General features: G+C 52.3%; 1 long non-coding RNA gene and 1 pseudogene across 1 annotated transcript; both read right to left on the reverse strand.

Moving 5' to 3' along the window:
• Window positions 1-665: 665 nt before the first annotated feature.
• LOC123647559 lies at window positions 666-21,579 on the reverse strand. The gene is made up of 4 exons (XR_006738281.1): window positions 19,265-21,579; window positions 5,238-5,422; window positions 4,099-4,244; window positions 666-1,934 (listed from the first exon to the last, which is right to left on the reverse strand). It is a non-coding gene; the product is annotated as an uncharacterized LOC123647559 (long non-coding RNA).
• Window positions 12,121-12,750, reverse strand: LOC123647549 (annotated as a pseudogene).
• Window positions 21,580-22,108: the final 529 nt, after the last annotated feature.

Below are 22,108 nucleotides of genomic sequence, written 5' to 3' on the forward strand. Positions count from 1 at the left end.
GAAGGTTTCATGGCAGAGCTGGTTCCTAAGGATGGGTGGGAAGGATCTGGAAGGCTGGAGAGGGAGGGAGGCTCAAGGCATCTGTGGGAACAGCAAGCAGACAATGAACTGTCTGGAGGAGACTTCATGTGGGGGGGGGCGGGGCGGAGGTGGAAGATCAGACTGGGGAGGGTCCTGGATGTCCTGCTAGGGAATTTGGGCAATGTCCTTTGGACAAGGGTGGGGGACCAGTCTTAGCAGGATTTCAGGGTGACGGCATTTAAGACTAGTGGGAATGACACATGCGGGAGCCAAGCGTGAGCGGGTGAGGATCTGTGCCAGTGGGAAAGGAAGGGTGACCAGAAGGACACTCCCAAGGAATGGCTCTTCTTTCAGGGAGGATCCAGGTGCTATTAGAGGATGGGTAGCCTGCGGTGGCCGTCTGTCTGCTCTCAAGTGGGAGCGCGGAGCCCAGGGGGCTAGAGGAGGAGAAGGCAACCAGGGGGACCGAATCTCAGGGGCAGATTTCCACTTTAGGGCACCCTCAGAGGTCTGAGCCACAGGAGGCAGATGGAGGAAGGGAGAGTGAGGGCCGCATCTTCTACTTTTCCACCTCCTCCCTGAACACACACACACACACACACACACACACTCACACACACACACACACACACACTCTCTCTCTCACCACCCTGTGCTTATTCGGTTTGCACAGATTTCCATACAAAGTGAACTTCTCTTTTCACTTCAAGTAATATTTATTAGGGATGTAATTTTAGCCTCGGATTCTGTTGTTTTGCTTCCCTTAGAGCCAGTCTTTTGAAGCATTCATTTTACTGCAAAGCTCTTACCAGCTTAGCGAGTGACCCTTCTTCTCTGAGTCCTCCCACACAGCTGGGACAACCCTCATTTCTGGTGGGTAAAAGGTTTTGAGATCCGCTAAAGAAAAGTACTTCGACAGCACATGAGATGACTGCGTGTGGCCGACTCATCCCTTGCCCTGGCATCAAGCCAATCCTGAAAAGCTCGCTCAGCTGTTGTAGGTTTTCCCAGCAGAGCTACCTGGGCAAGAAAGGAGAGGCCCAGACAGGTTGGAGATGGAAACTGTCCCAGCCCTTTCCTGGGACTGGGTGGGACCGGGCAGACCCACGGGGGGCAGGGCGGGGGCGGAGTCTCCTCCAGCCAGGGTGAGCCCTGGGTTCTCTGGCTCCACCTGATCTCCCTGCCCTGGGGTGAGGGAGGGCTGGGCTTGCAGCTGCGGTGACTTTCCAGAATGGCCTGGAGGAAATGTGCGGCCCAGGTGGCCCAGAGCATTGTGAGGAGGAGAACGTTAACCCCAGCGGGTGCTCTGTACTTGGGGAGAGCCAGGACGTTCAGACCCGATTTCAAACACCTGGCTGCAGCCCTCCCGACTGCAGGTCTCGGGCCAGGTGACTGCTACCTCTTTCTGTCACCGTGCAGGGCAGGGGAGTCTCAATGTTTTCCCCACGGAACTGACCAAGGCCAAGGTGTGCCTGAGCTTAGGTCTCTTGCAGGAACAATAGCTAACTCGCTCACACCAGCACATGCTGACCTTGTGCCGGGGTGACCTGAACGTCACTGGAGAGGAGAATGTGGGCACTGGGTGACCTGGCCGCTCATCTTCACACTGCCAGCCCTTTCCCATGGGAGTCAGCCCCAGCCCACCCTCACTCCCATCGCCCAGGGGTGGGACCATGCTGCCCCGGTTCCTGTACCAGCTGCACTGACCTGCGGGCCTTTGCCTGTTCTTTGGGCACCTTCTGCCCGTGCGCGGACTGTGCGCCCCTTCCCGGGAACGCTCTTCCCCCACCTGCTGCTGTGTCTGCAGAACTCCTGGTCATCTGACAAAACTCGCTCCAAAGTCACCTCCCCTGTGAAGCCTGCTGGTTTCCTCCTTTGACACCTTCTTCTCGAGGCTGTCTTCTGTCCCTTTGCTGGAGAAAGAGCATTTATATAATCCACTGCCCTGGAAGCTTTGTGCCCAGCCCCTATGCCTGCGTGAGGCTCTGAACTTGGTCCCTGTCACCTCCCTGACCCAGCCTGGGCCTCCTGAACACTTGTGGTCTGCCCTGGGCCTGGACTGTCTGGGGTTGCTGGAGGTGTAGAGCCGAGCTGCGGGGGCTCTGAGCTCCCTTTCAGCTCCCAGTGGCCTCCCCAGGGTGGACTGCTGCCCAAGCAGGAAGTGCCAGGTCAGGGCCCACCGACCACCACCTGTTGCCTTGCCCTGGCCTCAGCCATGCCCCTCTGGCTCCTCTCCGCACTGCTCCCTGGCCCAGCACTGGCCTTTCCACCATTCAGCCGGGCCCGGCTGCCCTCCTGAGATGCAGTGGCTGGTTGGCTCTGGTTCCTCCGGTGAGTGTCTGGGGAGACATCCTAGCCAGGCCCGGGGCTGGAGGGAGATGGGAACTTGAACTCCTGGCCTCAAGCGATCCTCCCACCTTGGCCTCCCAAGTAGCTGGGACTACAGGCATGAGCCACCGCGCCCAGCCAAGCATTTTTAAAAATAAAGATAACAAATCCCTTGTCCCCTCATCCCTGTGAAACTGTGGGCTGACATGGAGCAAAATAGAAAGCAGGGAGGTGGGGGGAGGACGGGCGGACCAAGGAGCCCACCATACTGCCCACAGCAGTGGTTCGATGGGGGGAGACCTTTGGCAATGTCTGGAGACATTTTTTGGTTGTCACACTGGCGGGGGGAAGGAGCGCTACAGGCATCTAGAGGGCAGAGGTCGAGGACACTGCTCCTCATCCTATGACAAAAGATGATCTGGTTGAAGGTGTTAAGTGCCGAGGCTGAGAAGCCCTGTGTTAGAGAGCAGGGGCCGGGGCGGCTGGGACAAGGGGTCTTACGTTTGCGAGGTGGGCTCCAGTGGGCTTCCCTGAGTGGAGAGGACGGATTATTCTCAGGGCACATGTGCAGCCTTCCCTGGGTCCTCACACGGAGCCACCGGTCGCCAAACTGACCCTGCGCTTCACTGCCCACCTCCATCCCCACCTCCCCCGTGGGGCTGGGGCAATTTCTACAGCCAGAGGACATCAGACGAAAATTAGAGAAAATCTTCTACCTGCTTATATTTATTTATTTATCTTTTTAGAGACAGGGTCTCACTGTGTCACCCAGGCTGGAGTGCAGTGGTGCGACCATAGCTCACTGAAGCCTTGAACTCCTGGGCTCAAGCGATTCTCCCACCTTGGCCTCCAAGAGTGCTGGGATTACAGGCTTGAGTCAGGATGCCCAGCCTCTGCCTGCTTTTATTTTGTTTCATGTCAGTCCACAATTTCACAGGGACAAGGATTTGTTACTTTTAAGAATGGGTGGCCGGCACGGTGGCTCATGCCTATAGTCCCAGCTACTTGGGAGGCCGAGGGGGGAGGATCGCTTGAGCCCAGGAGTCTGAGACCAGCCTGGGTTGTAACACAGTGAGACCCTGTCTCTTAAAAAATATATATATTTTTAAATTAAAAAATGTTATATGTAAGGGAACTTTTTTCCTTTTATCCCTATATAGTAATAGCATTCATTACCGTGCGTTGATGGCTTATTTCATACCAGCAACTTTCACATACATTATATGATTTCATTGTCACACTGTGCTAGATAGGTATTATTATTACTCCTTGGGGGGAAAAACCAAAAGCCAAGATTGGTTACATAGTTTGCCCAAGAAGCAGAGGTAGAAAGGGGCAGTGCTGAGATTGGAACCAAGTCTTTGACCCCCAAATCTGTAATTAGAAACCCCCAAAGATTTCTCCTTTAGGAAGCTGGTGTCACAGAGGCGCCTTTAAGTGAAAAGTGACACAGGGACTCTTGTGTTCACCTCAGCTGTGCCGGTGTGGGTGGGGCAGCCAGGAGGGAAGGTTTGGGGAAGACAAGCATGGGGCAGGGGCCTCCAGCAGTGAAGGGGCCACCAGAGGGCACGGGCTGATTCTCGTGGAGGGGTGACTCACACTCACTGCCGTGAGTCAGCCCAGGCCTGGGAAGTGTCCTCTTCCTCCTCCCAGGGTGATGTCCCAACCCTGGGGAAGGCCTGGCCAGTGCTCCCTAGCCCTGAGGACGATCGAGGCCCTGGGGACCCCTCCCAGAGAGTGTGGTTCCACCTGTCAAGCTTTAGCAGGCTGGGCCTGGCCTGTGCGTGTGTCCGTCCTCCATCCACGGAGCTCTCGGGGTGCCGCGGGGCTTGCAAGCTGCAGGAGGCAGGCGGTAAACAGGACGCCGCTACGCAGGAGCAGGGGAGCCTGTGGTGCTGGAGCAGGCAGGAAATAGCTGAGCAGCTGAATGGACGCGAAGGAATGCTCTGCCTCCTCCCTGAGGCTCTGGCAGCCGCCCTGCCCTGTTCACCCTCTCCTCCCTCCCCGAAGCTAGGCTCGTCCTGGCAGCAGCCTGACCCCACTGCCCTCCTCAGCTCTGCTGGGGCTGGAAGGAGAGGGGCCCAAGGAGCCAGGAGGTGGGGACCGATGAGGCACGGAGGGGGCAGTTCCCTGCTCCTCTCCTGCCAGGGCTGTGAGTCAGGCCCCTGCTCAGGGGCCCAGGCTGTGAGGGCTGCAGGAGGTGGGCAGGCTCGCCAAGAACCAGAGCTGGTTTTCCTTTTCCCGGTTCCTTGTTCCCTAGAGAGCCCTTTGCATTGACTTGGACTCCCAGGAATGTGACGTCCCTCCCTGGGTGGAGCCGGCGGGGCCTGCAGCCTGGATCTGGGAAGGAGGGCTGGCCGCCGGGGCTCTCTCTGGAGCTGCCATTTGCTCCTTCCAGCAGCAGGTACTCCTCAAGGGCGGGGGCACTGTCCTCTCAGGAGAGAAGAGCTACCCATAGCTCAGGACAGTTAAGTGACTCACACAGTGACGGGGAGCAGGGCTCGAACCTCTCTTTCCTGCGTCTGTGCCCCTGCCCTGCTCTTCCCTCTGCCCCTCAATGGCTCTCGTGTTCAGATGGTTCTCTGTGCTTGCAGGGCTTCCCTCTGCCCCCGGAATAAAGCCAGGGTGTTCTTGGTCCTCTCTTGACCCCCTTCTCAGGGGAACCTAACCGCAAGGGCAGACAGGGCTCTGCTTCCCGGGGCTGGGGAACACCCAGTGCACCTGCAAGTAGCCGTCCTCCCTGCAGAGCAGATGGTCTGGTGGCTCTGGCCTTGACATGTCCCTGATACATCACTGTCCAAGGATCCTGGGGCACCCAGGTATGAACCGCAGCCCGGGCCACATCAGGCAAGGATTCCCACGTTACGTGGCACCCGAGTGGTACTCACGGAGACTGAGGCAGGGGCAGCCTGTCCCCAGTGCTGGCTGTTGCTTGTCCCCTAGCGCAGGCTCCTGGAAGCAGCTGCTCTACGTCTCGCTGCTCAGATGGCCTTGACCCCCATCTGGGGTGACAGATGTGGGGAGGGAGCTCACACATTTTCTTGACAGCAGTGGGCATCAAGGGTGTCTCATCCTCAAATAAAGATAAAAACCCAAGTTTACTGGATATTTATTACGTTTATTTACCATAAGTTTGAATTTACATGTATTTATTTACACCTGCATTGACTCATTTAATCCCTACCACAACCCAAAGAAGAGGCATTTTGATAATTCCCATTTTACAGATGAGAAACTGAGGCTCAGAGAAGGGAAATAACCTGCCCTAGTGGTAGTGATGGTAGTGGGTTCTGGCACCCCAAATTCAAGCCCGGGCAGCCTGATTCCAGAGCCCACCCTCGGCCGCTACACTGTACTGTGTGTAAGGAGACTTTTGGGAAGGCCACGCTGGTTCCCCTGGATGTCCCTCCTGAGATTTCTATTCTTTAAGAGAAATTCCTTTTCTCCCAGGAGCCAGAATTTCCTGAGCATACTTCTCTGCTAGTGGATGTCCCCGAGGTCCCTGACTGAGATCACCAGGGGAGAAGAGAAAATGGCTGGACGGCGCGTCACCTCCCAGGCTGGGCCCTGAGCATGGAGGCTTCCCACTGCCTCTGTCCTGCGGCCCTGAGGGAAGTCAGGCTCTTCACTCTGTTCATTCAAGAGCCCTGTGTTGGCATCAGCTTTGTGCCAGGTCCTAGACTGGGCACTGGGAATAGACACATTATGGGCCCTGGGGTGTTGGTGGTGAGGAAGAGACAGGCACTTTGTGTATTTACTGATTAAACGTGGTGGGTAAGCAGGGGGCAGCATGCAGGGGGCATGGGAGCAGGGAGTTGGGCACTCAGCAGGGAATGTGTCCTAAAAGCTGAGCCCTGAAGGATGAACCAAGTTACCCAGGAGAAGGAAAAGGGGTGGGATGGGGCCAAAGGGAGGGCCTTCCAGCAGAAATGACAGTGTAGGCAGAGGCCTGGAGGCCTGACATTGCTAGGCAAAAGCAGAGAACTAGGAGCACATCAGCATTCCGAGGAGGCAGGTACGATGGGAGTGGAGCTGGCAGGGTTTGCATCTCAAGGCCCTGCAAGGCCTCGTCACAGCCCTAGAGCGTTGTCCAGCCTCTGCTTCCTGGCCAAGACCACAGGAAAGAGGAAAGGCTTGTAGAGGAGGGCCTCGAACACAGTGAGACTAGGTGGACTCGCACTGCCTCATTTCAAGAATTACTGTAAAGCTAGAATGATCCAGACAGTGGGACTGGTGACAGGACAGACACAGCAGTGGAACAGGGTGGAGAGAGCAGAAATACACCTGCACATGCACTGTCAGTTGATTTTTGACAAAGCGCAAAGGGAATTCAATGGAGATAGACAGTATCTTGGTTTATTCCTGCTGCTATAACAAAATACCTGAGAGTGGGTAATTTATAAAGAACAAAAATTTATTTCTCACAGATCTGGAGGCTGGGAAGTCCAAGATCAGTCCTCAGCAGATTTGCTATCTCCCTCTTTTATGAGGGTGCTAATCTCATGCATGAAGACTCTGCCCTCCCGACTTAATCACCTCCTAAAGGCCCCACCTCTTAACACCATCATACTGGCGATTAGGTTTTGACATATGAATTTTGGGGGGATATATTCAGACCATAGCACATAGTCTTTTTATTTTTTAGAGACAGGGTCTCACTATGTTGCCCAGGCTGATCTCAAAGTCCTGGGCCCATGTGATCCTCCCCCGTCAGCCTCCTGAGTAGCTGGGACTGTAGGTGTGCACCATAGCATGCTGCAGCAGATAGTCTTTTTCAAAACTGGTGTTGGAAAATGTGGACATCCATATGCATAAAAAAAAAAGAAAGAAAGAAAGAAAAGAAAAAAAGAAAAAGAAAAGAATGCTGACCTATAACTCAAAATGGATCATAGACCTAAATGTAAAATATTAAAGCGTAAAATACAAAAACATAAGAGAAAGTACAAAAGAAGAAAACCTAAAAGTATAAAAGAAGAAAAAAATCTTTGTGATTTCGGTTAGGCAAAGATTTCTTGGATATGACACCAAAAACACAATCCACAAAATAAAAATTGATCAATTGGATTTCATTAAAATTAAAAACTTCTATAGCCAGGTGTGGTGGTGTGTGCCTGTAATCCCAGGTACTCGGGAGGCTGAGGTGGGAGGATTGCTTGAGGCCAGGAGCTTGAGTCCAGCCTGGGGAACACAGTGAGACCTGGTCTCTAAATAAAAAAAAAAAAAAAATTAAATACCAATTTAAAACTTCTGTTTTTAGAAAGGCACTGTTAAGAAAATAAAAAGACAAGCCACAAACTGGGAGAAATCTTTGCAAAACATGTATTTGACAGAGGACTTGTATCTAGAACCTATAAAAAATTCTCAAAGCTCAGTAAGAAGAAAACAATCCAATTTTCAAAAATGGGCAAAATATTTGAACATACGCTTCACCAAAGAGGAAATATGAATGGTGAATAAACACCTGAAAAGATGTCACTAAATTAAAATTTTAACAAGAAACCACTACATACCTTTGGAATAGCTAAAATAAAAAACATTTAAAACAAAAAAACCTGACAATATCAAGTACTGAGGAGGATGTAGAACAACTGAAACTCTCATACAACGCTGGTGGGAATGCAAAATGATACAGCCGCTTTGGAAAACAGTTTGGGAGTTTGGTACAAAGTTAAGCATACACTTACCATATGTCCCACAATACAACTCTTAGGTATTTACCAAGAGAAATAAAAACTATGTCCACACGAAAACCTGTATACAAATGCTGATAATGGCTTTTTTCATAATGGCCCTAAACTAGGACCAACACAAATATTGTTTAATTATTGCATGGGTAGACTGTCATACCTCCATATAGCGGAACACTACTTGTCAGTGAAAATAAACTTCTCATGCATATAAGAACAGAGATTATTGTTATTATAATAACATATAATATTGCTATTATATGTTACTATAATGTAATATATATAGCATGTTAGGCTGAGTGAAAGAAGACCAACTTCAATGGCTATGTACTATATGATTTCATTTTTATGACATTTTGGAAAAGGCAAAAAACTAAAGAGACAAAAACCCTGATGAGTGGTTTGCAGGGGCTGTGGCCGGGGCAGGGGTTGATACAAGAAGCAGTGGAGAATTTTGGACGGGTGGATGGAAATGCTCTGCATCCTGATTGTGGTGGTTACAAAACTGCAAGCATTTGTTAAAACTCATGGAACTGTATTTTTAAACGGATGGATTTTACTGTATGTAAATTCAATCTCAACAAATCTGACTTTAGAAAAACACAGCGCAACTAGGTTATAGTGCGTAAGACAGAGTTGGGGAGCCCCACCTTGGGCCTAGTTACTGACTGGCACTCTGCCTCCTCAGACCTGCCCTCCTGTCCCCAGGCTTCAGCAAGCTCCAACAGAAACCTTATCCCAAGGGCCAGAAGGGGAACCATTCAGTAGCCCCTCTGGGGCGTTGAGGCTCTTGTTTTTGTTAAATCACAAGTACCCGGGGAGGGCTAATAGCTGAAGTTGAGGGAGGCTCTTGCAAAATGAGAGAGAGGGAAAGGATGGGGAGGGAGACAGTTTTCCAAGAGTTTGGAGGAGGGGGCATGGGGAGGGGATGAGCCTTCAGTTGGGCTGGTGGCTGCTCCCACGTGTGACATGGGCATGTTGGGGGCAGGGGGTTTGGAGCTAAATGGAAGACAGACCCCTCTTACCTCTCCCCATCCCTGCCTTTGGCTTGGTCTGTAAAGTCTTCTCTCTCCCTGGGGAACCACAGCCCCTGCCCGGGCTTCCTTCCCCACCACCTCCTAATTATCCAATTCCAAGTACAAATTGCCCAGACAGGTTTAGAGGATTATTTCTTTGTGGTAGCTTAACACAAAAGGCCTCAGGATCCTCTCTTGGTATATTTCTACTTCCCTGAGTCTTTGGGGGTGCAGGTCACCTTGGTGTTTCTGTCCTGTGGGAAGTTTCCTGGCCAGCGAGAGGAGAAGGCCCGGAGGGGGCATTGAGGCACCAGGCTTCAGTGGTCTCGCCATGCACATTAGGAAGTAGGAGGACCAGGTGGGCCATCTGCTTGGACCCTGTGGCTAACAATGGCATGTTTTTTCCTATGGCATTTTCTTCAAATTTCCATGCACCTCCTACCATAGGACCTTTGAACATGCCATTCCCTCCCTCTGGGACTCCTCACCTTCTGAAGTTCTGTTTAACTACCATTTACTTTGCTGTGCCTGGTGCTGAAGATGCAGAAATAAACAACACAAGCATTCTTACGCTAAAGAAGAGTTTGGTTTAAGGAGAATGGTGGTGGTAATTGTAGTAATAATAATGACGACAGTGACAACACTCACTGTGTACCAGGCATTTATATGCACGATGACATTCAGGACTCACAAGAGTCCTACAAGATTGTTGTTATTATTTCTATTTTATAAAAGAGGAAATAGGCTCAGAGTGGTTAAGTCACTTGCTGGACTGGTACATGGCAGGGTTGGAATTTGAGTCCAAGCATCTGGGACTCCAAAGCCATGTGTGTGGCCACAGCAGTATTCCATTGCACCCAGGAAAGTCCCCCTGTACCCCATATGAAGGAAAGCCACCATCCAATTCCAACTCCAACTGAGTAGGTCCTCAATTTTGCCACAGAAGGAATGAAAAACAAAAATAATATTGGTGTATACCACAGGATGTAGGCTGCGGCAGAGGGCAAAGGAGGACTGGGCAGAGATGCTGCACATACCTGGCCACCTACCCCCTCCCAACTTTCCTCCAGGACCCTTCCCATTCATTGCATTCATGGGGACATTTTTCCAAGGTATGAAATACAGCACGGACTGCTCAGGGGACCAGAGGCTTATGGGAAGAAGCTCCGAGGCACGAGTCTCCCAGCTTGGTGCTCTTGTACACCAGCTTTTAGACAGAGGCAGGGCACGTACTTGGTGGGCGGCCCACAGCAGGCCAATAAGTCATCTTCAGGCGCTCAAGTCCTGGCTGGGCTCTGCTGTCTAGTAAACCGAAGACAAGAATTCATGAATAATGAGGGTGTGATATTGGGTAATAGCGATGGTTGATGGCTGGGGGCTGACTCACTTCTGAGGGCCCTGAATCAGACCAGTGGCATTTCCTTTGGTTTCCAGTGGACCTAACCCAGATTGCCCTGAACACCTGCCTCTGTTGCTGAATCAGAGATGTGAGCTCTGGTCGGCAGAGGACCATGGCTTTACTGTGGAGCCTGAGACCAGGTAGAGAAACACCATTGAGGAGATTACTTTACGGACATGGAGGCTTTGCAGAAGGGCTGGTGGACAAAGGGGGAGGAGGAGGCCCAGTCCAGGGTGAGGGGCATGGGTGTCGAGTCCACAGAGAGGAGGGGGAACATGCCCAGAAAGCTCAGAGGGAAAAGATACGAAATAGCATCCTCTAGTAAGGTGAGATTTCCCTTTTCTCTCCCTCTCTACCCCTCCTCGTATGAGAGGGACAGAGGAGAAACAAAACCAGGAAATGAGTCTCTGGATAAAGGCAGCCTTTGCAAAGGCCAGCACTTGGTGCCTGCATTGCAGCGACCCTAAAAATGACCTGGACCTGGGCACCCATGGCCTGCAGCTGGCCTGGTGAACGCAGCGTGGGGGCCTCGGGGGAAGAGCCCTGAAGGCAGGGTGGAGTCTTCCCTCTCCTGCTTCCTTCCTTCACCCCCTCAGGGCATCCTGAGCTTTGGATGCTCAAAAGAGGATGTGAAGGAAGATGCTATGAAGATGACTCTGGGCATCACCTGGGCAAAGATGCCAGGGAAGACAAGTGGGGAGGCCGGCATCTAGGAGGGGCCTTCGACAGACTGCAGATCCAGTGGGAGGTGGCAGGCCACAGCAGTTGGTGCTCTTGTTATTGTTAGTAATGCCCCTGGCTTTAAGCAAACCTAAGATATAGGACAATTATTTAAATTACCCAAATTGTATGAAAATACCATACAAAGATCCACCCTTCCTGAGAGGCCTAAAATTATTACTTGACTTGCACCATTTTTACCCTCAGACAGCCTCTGGGGGACACTCTATGGCTCAAAGTCTATGTGTCATGTGAAGTGCTGGATGGCAGGTCATTGAGCTCCTGGGTCCTGAGGAACATCATGAAGATGAAGCGGGACCATTGGCTCCCTGCCCTGCTCTTTATTTTGTCCCCCATTTCTTCCTGTGACTTCGGAAGTCCTGTGTCTGCGGCAACAATTCACTCTGCAGGGGCCTGGACTCCTAGAGGACACAGGCTGCACAGGTGGGGGTCCTGCCACAGGAGGTCTGCTGCGTCTCGGCCAGGGAAGTCCACCGCATTGCGGTGAAACACGGTGGGAGGGGCTTCCCTGCTCTGGGTACCTGCCCTGGCAGCCTAAGACGTGTGCACTGGGAGGGATTCACACACGGGTTCCTTCCAAGGCTGTGCTGTGGCCCTCTCACTCCTGCCACCCTGTTCTCGCCCATCCCTTGTCTGCAGACATTGCCAGGCCCTGTGTAGTTGCCCCAAACTTTCTCTGTGTCCCTCACCTCTCTCCAGGGAGAGAAGCGGAGCGGGGTAAACAGAGGCAGGGGCTGAGCAGGTGCAGCAGAGAAGCTGGTGGTGAGTTAGTAGGAGCGAGCGCGTCCCACTCGCTCCTGCTCCTGTGCCCCCACTGGCTCATGCGTCGGTCCCCACCTTCGTCAGTTCAGCTCTCTCTTCGTGTTCTTTTAAAATTTGTTTTGGGTTGTCAAATGATCCTTTATTGAAATATTTTCCTTTGTAGTTCTTAACTAGCTGGGCACCCCCCTGCGCCACTGCTGGCGTCGTCTCTGATGCCCTGAGGGTGGCTCCGTCAACACTGCAGCCGGCCTGCAGCTGCTGGGCAACACTGACAATTTCATCACAAGTGATGTTTCCAAGGTGCTTAATGGTTTTCTGCTTGTTTCTTGTTTTCTTCCTTGTTTCCGTCTCTTGGTGATTCCTTGAGGGCCTTGGTGATCATTGCAGAGGCAGAAGGTGCCACCTCAATCTGGCCTGTCTGTTCTGAATGGTCAGTTTCCCTACAGTCCTCAGGCCCTACCAGTCACCTGCTGTCCTGATGATGTCATCACCAACCTTTTCTGGAGACAGACCCAGGGGGCTGATCTTGGGGCCAGAGCAGATGTGGCATCGACTTCCCCACGAGTGCACCTCAGGCATACAACTTCCACCTCGTTGGGGTTGAACTTGGGTGACGGCAGAGGCCCTGCGTTCCTTGTCATGGAGTTCACAGCCTCGCCCACCTGCCCTTCCAGGTTCCTCTCCCAAGAGCTCCCCCCACATTCTCGCATGCTGGACACACTGATCTGCCTAATACCACCCCCTGTGGTGGCCTTGGGCTCCTCCGTGCCTTTGGACCTGCCGCACCCTCTGCCTGGGAAGCTCTTGTCTCTCTGCTAAGCTCCTGCGCATCTTTCAAGCTCAAGTCAAATCCTGCGTCTGGAGCCTGCACCGGATCCCCCCAGAGAGGATTAGGCAGTGACCACGCAGGACGCCAGCCTCCTTATGGGAGAGAGGGTTTATCTCATTGCACTGTAATCAGCTGTTGGCTCTACTGTCTCCCGACACGGGGTAAGCACTCGGTAAGTGGTCGTGTGAGTGAATGAACGTGTGAATGATCAAATGAATGAGCTAGTGGCAGGTGAGAAAGGGAAACACAGATGGGTCCTTTAAGGGGCAACCTGCCTTGCGATCTGTGCCTCTCAAGGCCTTATTCAGGGTGTCCTCGCTCGAGGTTGGCTTTTGGGCCCCACTTCTCCTCCTTTGGCCCCTTGGTGCTCGGTAAGAAGTCCTCAAGGACGGTGTGGCATCCGCCTGGCCTCTTCCGAGGGTTGCTTCACTGGCTACTTGCTCCTGGCTTTTTTGGTCAGTTGAACACCGGACTGGCTCTCTTGGCAGCGGCCTAATGCCTGAGAGAGCCTGGGAATGGGATCCGGGCTAAGTCAGAGGAGAACCCCACGCTCTGCAGTGAGACTGGAGTCTGCCGGGGGCAGCAAGGCAGATGCTTCCCAGGGAGGAAGGGAAGGTCCCAGGCTTTGGGGGATGAGTCCCTTGGCAGGTAGGAGGAGGTCCTTGAGGAGCTGGCAGTAACAGCGACATTCTATTGAGTTGAGGCTGGGTGGGAGGGGGTCTGGGGGCGGTGGCAGGGGTCCAGAAGAGAGCGAGTGAATGTGTGTGTGTGTGGGGGGAGGAAGATGTGGGAAGGAAGGGTGTGGACCAGGTCTTGAGGGCTCGCTGTGAGGGCAGGAGAGGGCTCGGGGTGCGGGTGACTCAGTGCCGCGGCTCCCTAGCAGCTGAGCAGTGAGTGCCTGCCAGGGCCACGCAGCCCGTGGGAGAAAGGGCGTGCATCCTGCACCAGGAGGCACTGGCCACGCAGCACTGGAGGGGCAGAGCGGCAGCAGGGAGCACCCTCCCTGGAAGTGCTGGCACAGGCTCGGAGGGTGCTCAGAGCACAGGGTAGGTAGGGCTTCCAGAAGAGGGAGAGGAAACAGGAAGCAGACCTTAGCACTGGGCCAGGGTCAGGGACAGAGACCAGGAGCAGCGGCCTGGAAGCTCCTCTCAGCACCTTCCAGGCATTTCCTCCCTTCCTCACAACAACGCCCTTGGTGGACGTGGCTGATTTGGGGCCCGGCTGCTGAGGAGTGCCGCTGGCAGCCTGTTCCCACCTCCCCGCCAGCAGTTTATACACTAATAGCCCACCGCACCCCAGGAGGGGGTGAAGGGGGATCCATTTGTTTCTCCAGAGTTTGACCTCTGGGTAAAACTCTTTCCCCAAAATGTGTGGGTTTAAGTGAAAGTGATAAATAAGCCCCTTTGAAATGCAGAAGCAGCTTGGGGAAGCCCCCTTTGATATGCAGCTTGGAACCGGGGCACTTAAAACCTGGGTTAATTCTCGGGCTTTATTGGAGGCAGAGAAAGAGAAGAGGAGGAAACCCAGGGCTGGTCATTAAGTCTGGGGGACTTGAAAAGCCTGGGGCAGGGGCTGGGGCTGCCGCAAAGGGATCACGAAGGCAAAGCGGCCCTGGGAAAGCATCCCCGGCCGATGAACTCTAATCCCGGTTCCCACCCAGACAGATGAGACGCGGAGGGTGGTGGGGAGGAGGGGCGGGCAGGACGGGGAGAGGCTCCTGAGGATGGGGAGGCGGTTGCTATGGAAACGGGGCGGGCATCGCGAAGGAGAAAGCCAAGGGCTAACTTGGCAATTTCCTGAAAGGAGCTGAGAATTCAAGTGAGTGTGTGTTCCATTCACCGGGCAGTTTGTGCTTTCAGAGGTGTGGGGGCTGCGGCCCCTCCACGGGAGCCAGGGCTGCATGGCTTGCCTGTTACCTCCAGGGCCCTGGGCTGGGCCCTTCATTAGAAACATCTGCTCCTCACGCGCTCCCAGTCACACGGTGGTGGAAGGCGGTGGAAGCATAATGCCCCGAGAGCGCCACGAGGTTTTCAGACGGGGGTGGGGCACGGAGGATTCGAGGCTTTCCCCCACCCCACTCCCAGAGGGGAGGGAAGGCTGCCTGCCGGGACACAGGGGCCCCAGGCCACTCTGTGCTGGTGGGGGCACCCTGCATCCTGGATTTTCCAGGGTGGTTCCCACTGTTATTCCAAGTGACAAGTCCAAGGCTTGGAGTTGTCCCACGAGCAGCCCCAGCCACTTTACACTGTAGGGAGAGTCCTCCGAACTCCCAGTCCTGCCTCCTCCACAGGCGCCCGGGCCGGCCTGTGGGCTGTGGGCAGGGGTGAGGGGGAGAGAGCTGGGCTGCTGCCCCTCTGCCCCTGTTCCATTGGGTTTTGCGGGGGAGTTGGGGAGGCAGGCAGGTGGAGGATGGGAGTTGAGAAAGTAAGCTCTGACCTTGGGTGCCTAACTCCAGGGAACACCTTCATCATGTAGTTGGGCTGGCCTTTTGCCCCAACGGGTTCTGGCTCAGTGGTCTCTCCCTCACATGCACACACGCTCACACTCACACTCTCAGGGGCAGTGTAGGAGCCCCAACACATAGCCACACCCCTCCCTTATCGTGGCACCAGGAACCTGCATCCATCTGGAGGAGTTTCACCCCCAGCTAAGACTCCCCCTCAGACGCCAGCCCACCTGGGGCCCAGCAGGCTCTCAGAGGCCCACCCTGATGTCCTGAAGCCTTTTCCTGTGTCTGAACAACGTGCTTACAGTTGCATTCCTCAGTAGGTCTCAGACAAGGAGTCAAACTAAATACACCACAGGAAGTTTGCTTTAGGGGCAAACTGAGAGAACCCCCTATAAAAGGCAGGGGCTGTCTGTTACTTTCCCCTCCCTGGAGGGGTGGGGGGGAGGACCAAGGACCCCGCAGGGCCCAGCCACCTCCAGAGCTGCTGCCCACCTCACAGCCCTCCGAGGCTGCCTCATCCCTTTCCTGCCCTGAGGCGCGGAGAGGAGGGAGGCCCTCCGGGTGCCTGCTTTCCCATCACTTGGAGTCTCCAGGCTGCTGGAGCTGGAGCACCAGGGGCTGGCGGACGCCCCCTCAGCTCCACTCCTGACCACAGGGAGGTGGGGCTTGGGAAAGGGTGGGGAGGCAGGCAGGGCCCAGGGGAGAGTTAGGAGCAGAGACACAGTCTGCCAGAGGCCCAGCGGGGAGGGAATGACGGCAGGAAGGAAGGTACAGGGCACAGGGCCAGAGGGAGGAAGACAGGAGAGAAAAGACAGACACGGTGAGGGAGGGAGTGTCAGAACCAACCCCGGGTCAAAGCGAGTGAAGGCCAAACTCATGCTGTCCGCGGTGTCACTGGGAAAAGATGGGTGGTGGCGAGGTGTGTGTGTGCACAAGGGCCTGTATCCAAATATCTACACACACATGTGCACATGCACACACACACACACACACACACACACACACGCACGCACACCCAGGGGGAGCTACAGGGCAGGCCTGTGCCAGAATCAGCCGCATTCTTCTCGACCCCAAAGCCAAAGCGCTCTTTGCAGAAAGCTTTCTCATTACTTGCAGGCACGTTTTTCTCTACCACACTCAGCTTTCGGTTTCTATATGCTGCTGCAGTCAGGACTCTTTTTCCCCCCCCTCTCTCTAAAGCAACTATACAAACACCTGCATTTTATTAATGCTGCCTGGAGCTGGGGCTCTCTCAACCCCCGCCCCCTCTTCAGCAAGGCTCAGTGAAGCAAAGCGCAGGGGTTAACCCTGTGTGGCTGGGTTTCTGTCCCACGATGTGGGGCCCCACCAGGAGTACAGCAAAGTGCAGAAGAGGTGGGGTGGTCAGGGCCCAGGGTGGCTGGACAGGCATTCTGGGAGCCCCCCAGTTCCACGCTTCCCAGCCTTTGGCCTCGTTCTCTTATCACTGTCTCCCCGTGTCTCTCTGCAGAAGATGAGGACACTGTTCTGTGCTGAAGGGAACGCTTGTGAAGTTCTAAAAGACAGAAGATAGCCCTTTAAATGTCTGCTCCATCCCTCCGCCTTTGGGAACCACTGGGACTAAACAATTCCAGAAAAATAGCTGCTTTCCTCTTTAAAATATTTTAAATAAAAAAACACAAAGAATATAAAAACGGCCCATAATCCCATCACCCTGAGAGCCCTGTTAACATTTTTAAAATGTAATATACACACACACACAGAGCTTTAAAAAAAATCATTAGAAGGTATAACATGAAAATTTAGTTTCTCTCCCCTCAAATTACAGATGCTCCTCTCAAAGATAACAACTATTAATAGTTTCTTATGTATTCTTCTAGGGAAAGAATTTGGGCATATACTGACATCTTCCTTTTTTAATTAAAAATAAGTTTGGAATTCGTGCCATATCAGCACATGGAGACTCTTTCATTCTTTTTAATGATTGCATAGGAATGCATAGTATGGCTGTGCCCTAGTTTATATAACAGCGTGCTAGTGAGGGGGGCATAGGCTATTTCCAGTTTATATGTCTTACAGATGTTGCCGTCATGAGGATCTTTGGACATGTTCCTTGGGTGTATGTGTGTGAAGATAACAGCAGGAAAATTCCTACCAGTACAATTGCTGAGTCAAAGGATATGTGCATTTAATGTTTTGTCTATTCTTTTTTAAAAAGGGTTGTTTCTTTTCCTATCCTTTTCCATTTTTTTCTACCAGGTAAACTCTTAGTTATCTGTCAGAATCTAGCTCAAATTTCCTCTCTTCTGGGAAACCTTCTCTGATGGCTCCATGAACCAACGAGCTCTCTCTTAGTCTCTCTTACCTAGTCTTATTGTCCACTGTTTTTAGGTGTCTGTTCTCCATATTGGATCATAGTGTGAGGATTGACATCTCTTCTAGTGTACAACACTTTTGTCTTTAAAAATATTTTTCTTGTATAATTCCACTTCTGCATATGGACCCAAAGGAACTGAAAACAGGGACAGTTATTTGTACAAGCAAGTTCATGGCAGGATTATTCACAATAGCCAAAACATGGAAACAACCCAACCCAAGTGTCCATCACAGATGAATGGATAAACAAAATGTGAGAGAGAGATATATAATGGAATAGTAGTCAGCCTTAAAAAGGATGTAAATTTTCACACAGGCTACAACATGGAAGTAACTTGAGGACATCATGCTAAGTGAAACAAGCCAGTCACAAAAGGACAAATCCTGTGTGATCCCACTCACATGAGATGCTCAGAGTAGTCAAAGTCATAGAGACAGAAGGCAGAACCGTGGTTGTTAGGGGCTGGGGGGAGGGAAAACGGGGAGTCTGTGTTCAGTCAGTACAGAGTTTCAGTTTGGGAAGATGAAAAAGTTCTGGAGATAATGGTGGTGATGGTCACAGAATGACATGAATGTACTTAATGCCACTGAATTGTACACTTAAACATGGTTACAATGATAAATTTTGTTATGTATTTTTACCACATCATAAATAAAAACCGTCGTCTTTCTTTGTAATAGACTCGAAGTTGCTGGCGAGCCCTCTCCATGGGTTGATGTAACCATCTCCTCACCTCAAGCTGAGGTTGACCCATCCAAGATTGGAGAGTACTTATCCTGTTTTCAGATATTTCCAGGGAAGGGAGCCCATGACATTATTAGGCAATCTTTTCCAGTGTCTCAAAACCCCAGACATTCTTGGTCCCAGACCTTTCCTGCTGCACCTGAAGTTGATTTTCCTCGGTCAGTAAGTGCTTTGTCAGACCACCAGCTCTCCACACACTCAAGGCTCTCGTTGCACCGGCTCCAGCAGGGGTCTGGTGGTGCCAAGTCATAGGTCAGTGAGTGGACTTTGGAGGGTGGTGGGACTTCCTCTCGTGCTTGGGTCTCATCTCGAGGGAAAAACTTTGCTGCACTGGGCTCCTAGCAGAGCTGGGGTCACAGGCCCCAGGGCTCTGCATTTAAACGAGTCCGCCATTTCTCACTTCATTTAGGATGTGGTTTGTCGGACACTAGAGCTTTACCCTCTCCAACCTACATCTGTACCTTCAGCTGAAGGCTTCTTGCTGACAGGGTAGAGTTTCCCAAAGGCACAGGAGCTCGAGTGTCATTTCAACAACCCTTACACTCTCCTGTGACCAGAGACACGTGGCATATTAATCAGCTGTTTGAAAGGTGTGCCTGGCGGGCATGTTTCCTGCAGCCTGGAAGATGCTGACGTTGTCAGCTTTGAAATGTCAAATGGCAAACAGAGAACAACGGGCTGAGAAAGACCTTGTCACCTGGGTGCCTGTCGACCGCAGGCTTGCAAGGCCTGACAGGGCCAAGACCTGTTGTGTGGAGCTCAGAGGAAGTGGAGCCTTTTCTGCTATGATGACCCACCTTCGGTTTCCTTCCGGGCCATGAGAAGGGGAGGGGGTGGACCTAAATGATGGCCCCATGCTCAGTGACTCAGATGTCACTGCCACCACAAAGGGAAGTCCGTGTGGAGGTGGACACTTCAGAGACCTCACTCACCTGTGACTCGGGGGATGACAGCATCACTCGTGTTCATGTGCCAGGCCTGTCACCCTGGAGCATTAGTCAGTGGGCCTGTGTTGACAGTTCAAATTTCAACTTGGGACCTGGCCCCAAGAACGGGCTGAGCTCTGAGGAAGACAACAGCCCTCAGTGACTTCATGCAATGAAGGCTGAGACGAGGACAGTCCCAACAGTCACTCCTATAATTGAGGTTTGATATAAGCAAGGTGATAGGCAGTGACATTGACATAGTTTGCACGTTATAAGATGGTCTTGGTCCTTCTCATTTCCTGATAAGCTGGAATGTCTGACAGAGTGAATTCCAGATGCCCTTATGGAATTTTCATTATGATCAGGTTGCTAAGAAACTGTCCTCTATCTGTAAGCATTTTGGGAGTACTAGTATTAGCATAGGGTTTTTGCAGGGTGTGTGGGTTTATTTTTTGTTGTGTTTTTTGCCCCTGCCTTCCCACCCCTGGCTCACCCATCCAAGGAGCTGGCATCAGGAGACTCAAGGAAGAAGGAAGGAAGGGAAGCAGAAGGCATGGAAAAGGCTGTCCAGGCTGTGCAGGGAGAAAGGGACTGTATCTGTGTTGTTTACCACTGAGTCCCCAGCACCGCCACATTGCAGGCGTATAGAGGCTCCGATTAATAGTTGATAAATCTCGAAGGGAGGAAAAAATAGTCACAGAGAGGTCACTTGAGTTGACTGAAATTCTACAGCAATTCAACAAGGAGGCCGGGGGAGAATCTGTCCTTCCAGCTTGCAGGCCGGCTCTCCGCAGCAAGCCATGCCCAGTCTCTTTTTAAGGTGTCAGTCAGCTGTCCCCAGGGAAGCAGCGGCCAGGTAAGGCATGGATCTCTAAGCTCAGGGCTGGCTTTGGGAATTGCCTCAGATAGGATGGGCAGGCTCAAAGCCATTTAAGGGTTGGGTAGTGCCCTGACTTTGGCAAAATTGGGCCTTCCTGCAGCAATTGTCAAGGGGATTGACTTGGTCCTTGGGTTAGAGAGAGAGAACCCTTGGCCCAGAATGGCCAAGCAGCCACTGTTAGGGCCCAAGTCTCCTGAGGTGTGCCCGGAGAGGGCCTCCTCCAGCCTGCCCCTGTGGAGTGGAGGCAGGAGTGGGGCTCTTTCCTCTAGAAGGGATCCAGAGAGCTCGGAAGCAAAAGGGACAGTGTGTCCGCCTTGTTCTTCCTCTGTAGGGCTCTGTTCTCTTTCTTAAGGAGAAGGCTTTCTGCTATTTTTTGGTCACTTGGATACAGAAAGACCCTTTCCCCGTGGACAGCTCTGAGGGGGTCAGAATGTTAGCAGGAGGGAAACTGTGACTTTCCAAGAGCATTCTGTGCTTGATTGACCATCCCTTGTGTCCTGGTCCTGAAAGCCATGGGCTTAAGAGCACAGGACAGAGGCAGTTATAAAACTGAAGGCTTTATAACACCTTTGCTGTGCCTCAGTTTCCCCACCAGGAGTCTGTCCTCATCCAGGAGTTTTAGAAAGTCAATCCAGGAAAACCCCTGAGGTGGGATGATTCTCTGACCAGCCAGTTCCTCCCCAGCTCATGTCAGACTTCCCCAGAGCCAGAAGTCCTTCCACACAAGTTCTCGTTGTTCAGTCTGTGGCCCAAGCAGCACAGGGCGCTGTGGAGGCCTGAGACAGGGCTGGTTTTGGTGAGGGCATCAGGAAGGCTTACGGAGCAGGCACGGCCACTGGCTGGAAGTCAGTGGCCCCTGCTGTGCTTGCGCAAGGCTGGTGGGATTGGGGTGGGCTGCGGGTTCCCGATGGAACACTCCAGTGCATCAGAAGACTCGTTCGATATCCTGGGGCCCTTTCTGTGAACTCTTTCTCTTCCCTTGAGCTGTCCTTCTCCCAGCCTCTTGTCTCTCTCTGCCTCTTTCTAAGCTCTCGGCACCACACGACCGTGAGGACTCAGACCGGGAACGTCGCAGGGAGCCCGCTTTCTCCAAGCCTGGCGAGCTCCATTGCGGTGAGGAGTCTGAAGGCTTTTTCTTTTCAAAATAAGCTGAGGAGAGGGTTCGAAGAACGCCGAGAAATTATGCCTGTTTCTTCTTTATTTTCCTTTTCCCCCTCTGGGCCCGAGAGATCAGATTTTTTTTTTTCTTTTTTACAGTACATTTTGGCAGGCCCCATTTTCTTCTGACAGAAAAAAAAAATAACAGGCATATTTTGGGCGATTACTCAACTGGGGTCCTTTGTGACAGGATGTGCAGCTGCGTGACGAATGGAGCTGGCTTTCTCCTGGCTTCCTTCCCCTTTCAGAGCTCTTGTTTACTGCCCTATACAAAAAAAAAATGCCATAAGTTACAGATTTTTATAAAAAAAAAAGCCTTGTGAGATACTCAAAGGCAATAAATCCTTTGGATATTCCATTTCCAGGGCTGCAAACTCCCCACCCTCTCCCCACTTTTTCTTTTCAAATGCTCAAGCTCTTGATTCACGACATGTGAATCTTCTTCTCCCACCCCCAAGTCCCCGCTTTCTTCTGAACATATGTCCAGCAGATCGTGCGAGTCGGGGGAGGGCAGGGCGGGGGAAGGGAGCGAGATGGGAACCATATTTATGGTGCTTAACTCAGCAATTGCTAAAGGAAGGAATAATGACTTCCAGGGGCTCTGGGCCTTTTTTCCAAGGCCTTTGTGTTTCCAGAATCTATGTCAATTTTGTGGTGTAAGCAAAAGTTATTACAAAACGTGCAACTAGCTTAATGAGGAAGGGTATGTTTTAAACCAGGAGGGACTATCTCGTTATAGAGGAAATTCGAATCTGGCTGGCTTTGGAATGCAGAATCCTTGGGCTTTCCAGAGAACTTTTGGAAGAAACTCT

The sequence above is a fragment of the Lemur catta genome, chromosome 1, assembly GCF_020740605.2.
Source record: "Lemur catta isolate mLemCat1 chromosome 1, mLemCat1.pri, whole genome shotgun sequence".
NCBI classification, from domain to species: Eukaryota; Metazoa; Chordata; class Mammalia; order Primates; family Lemuridae; genus Lemur; species Lemur catta.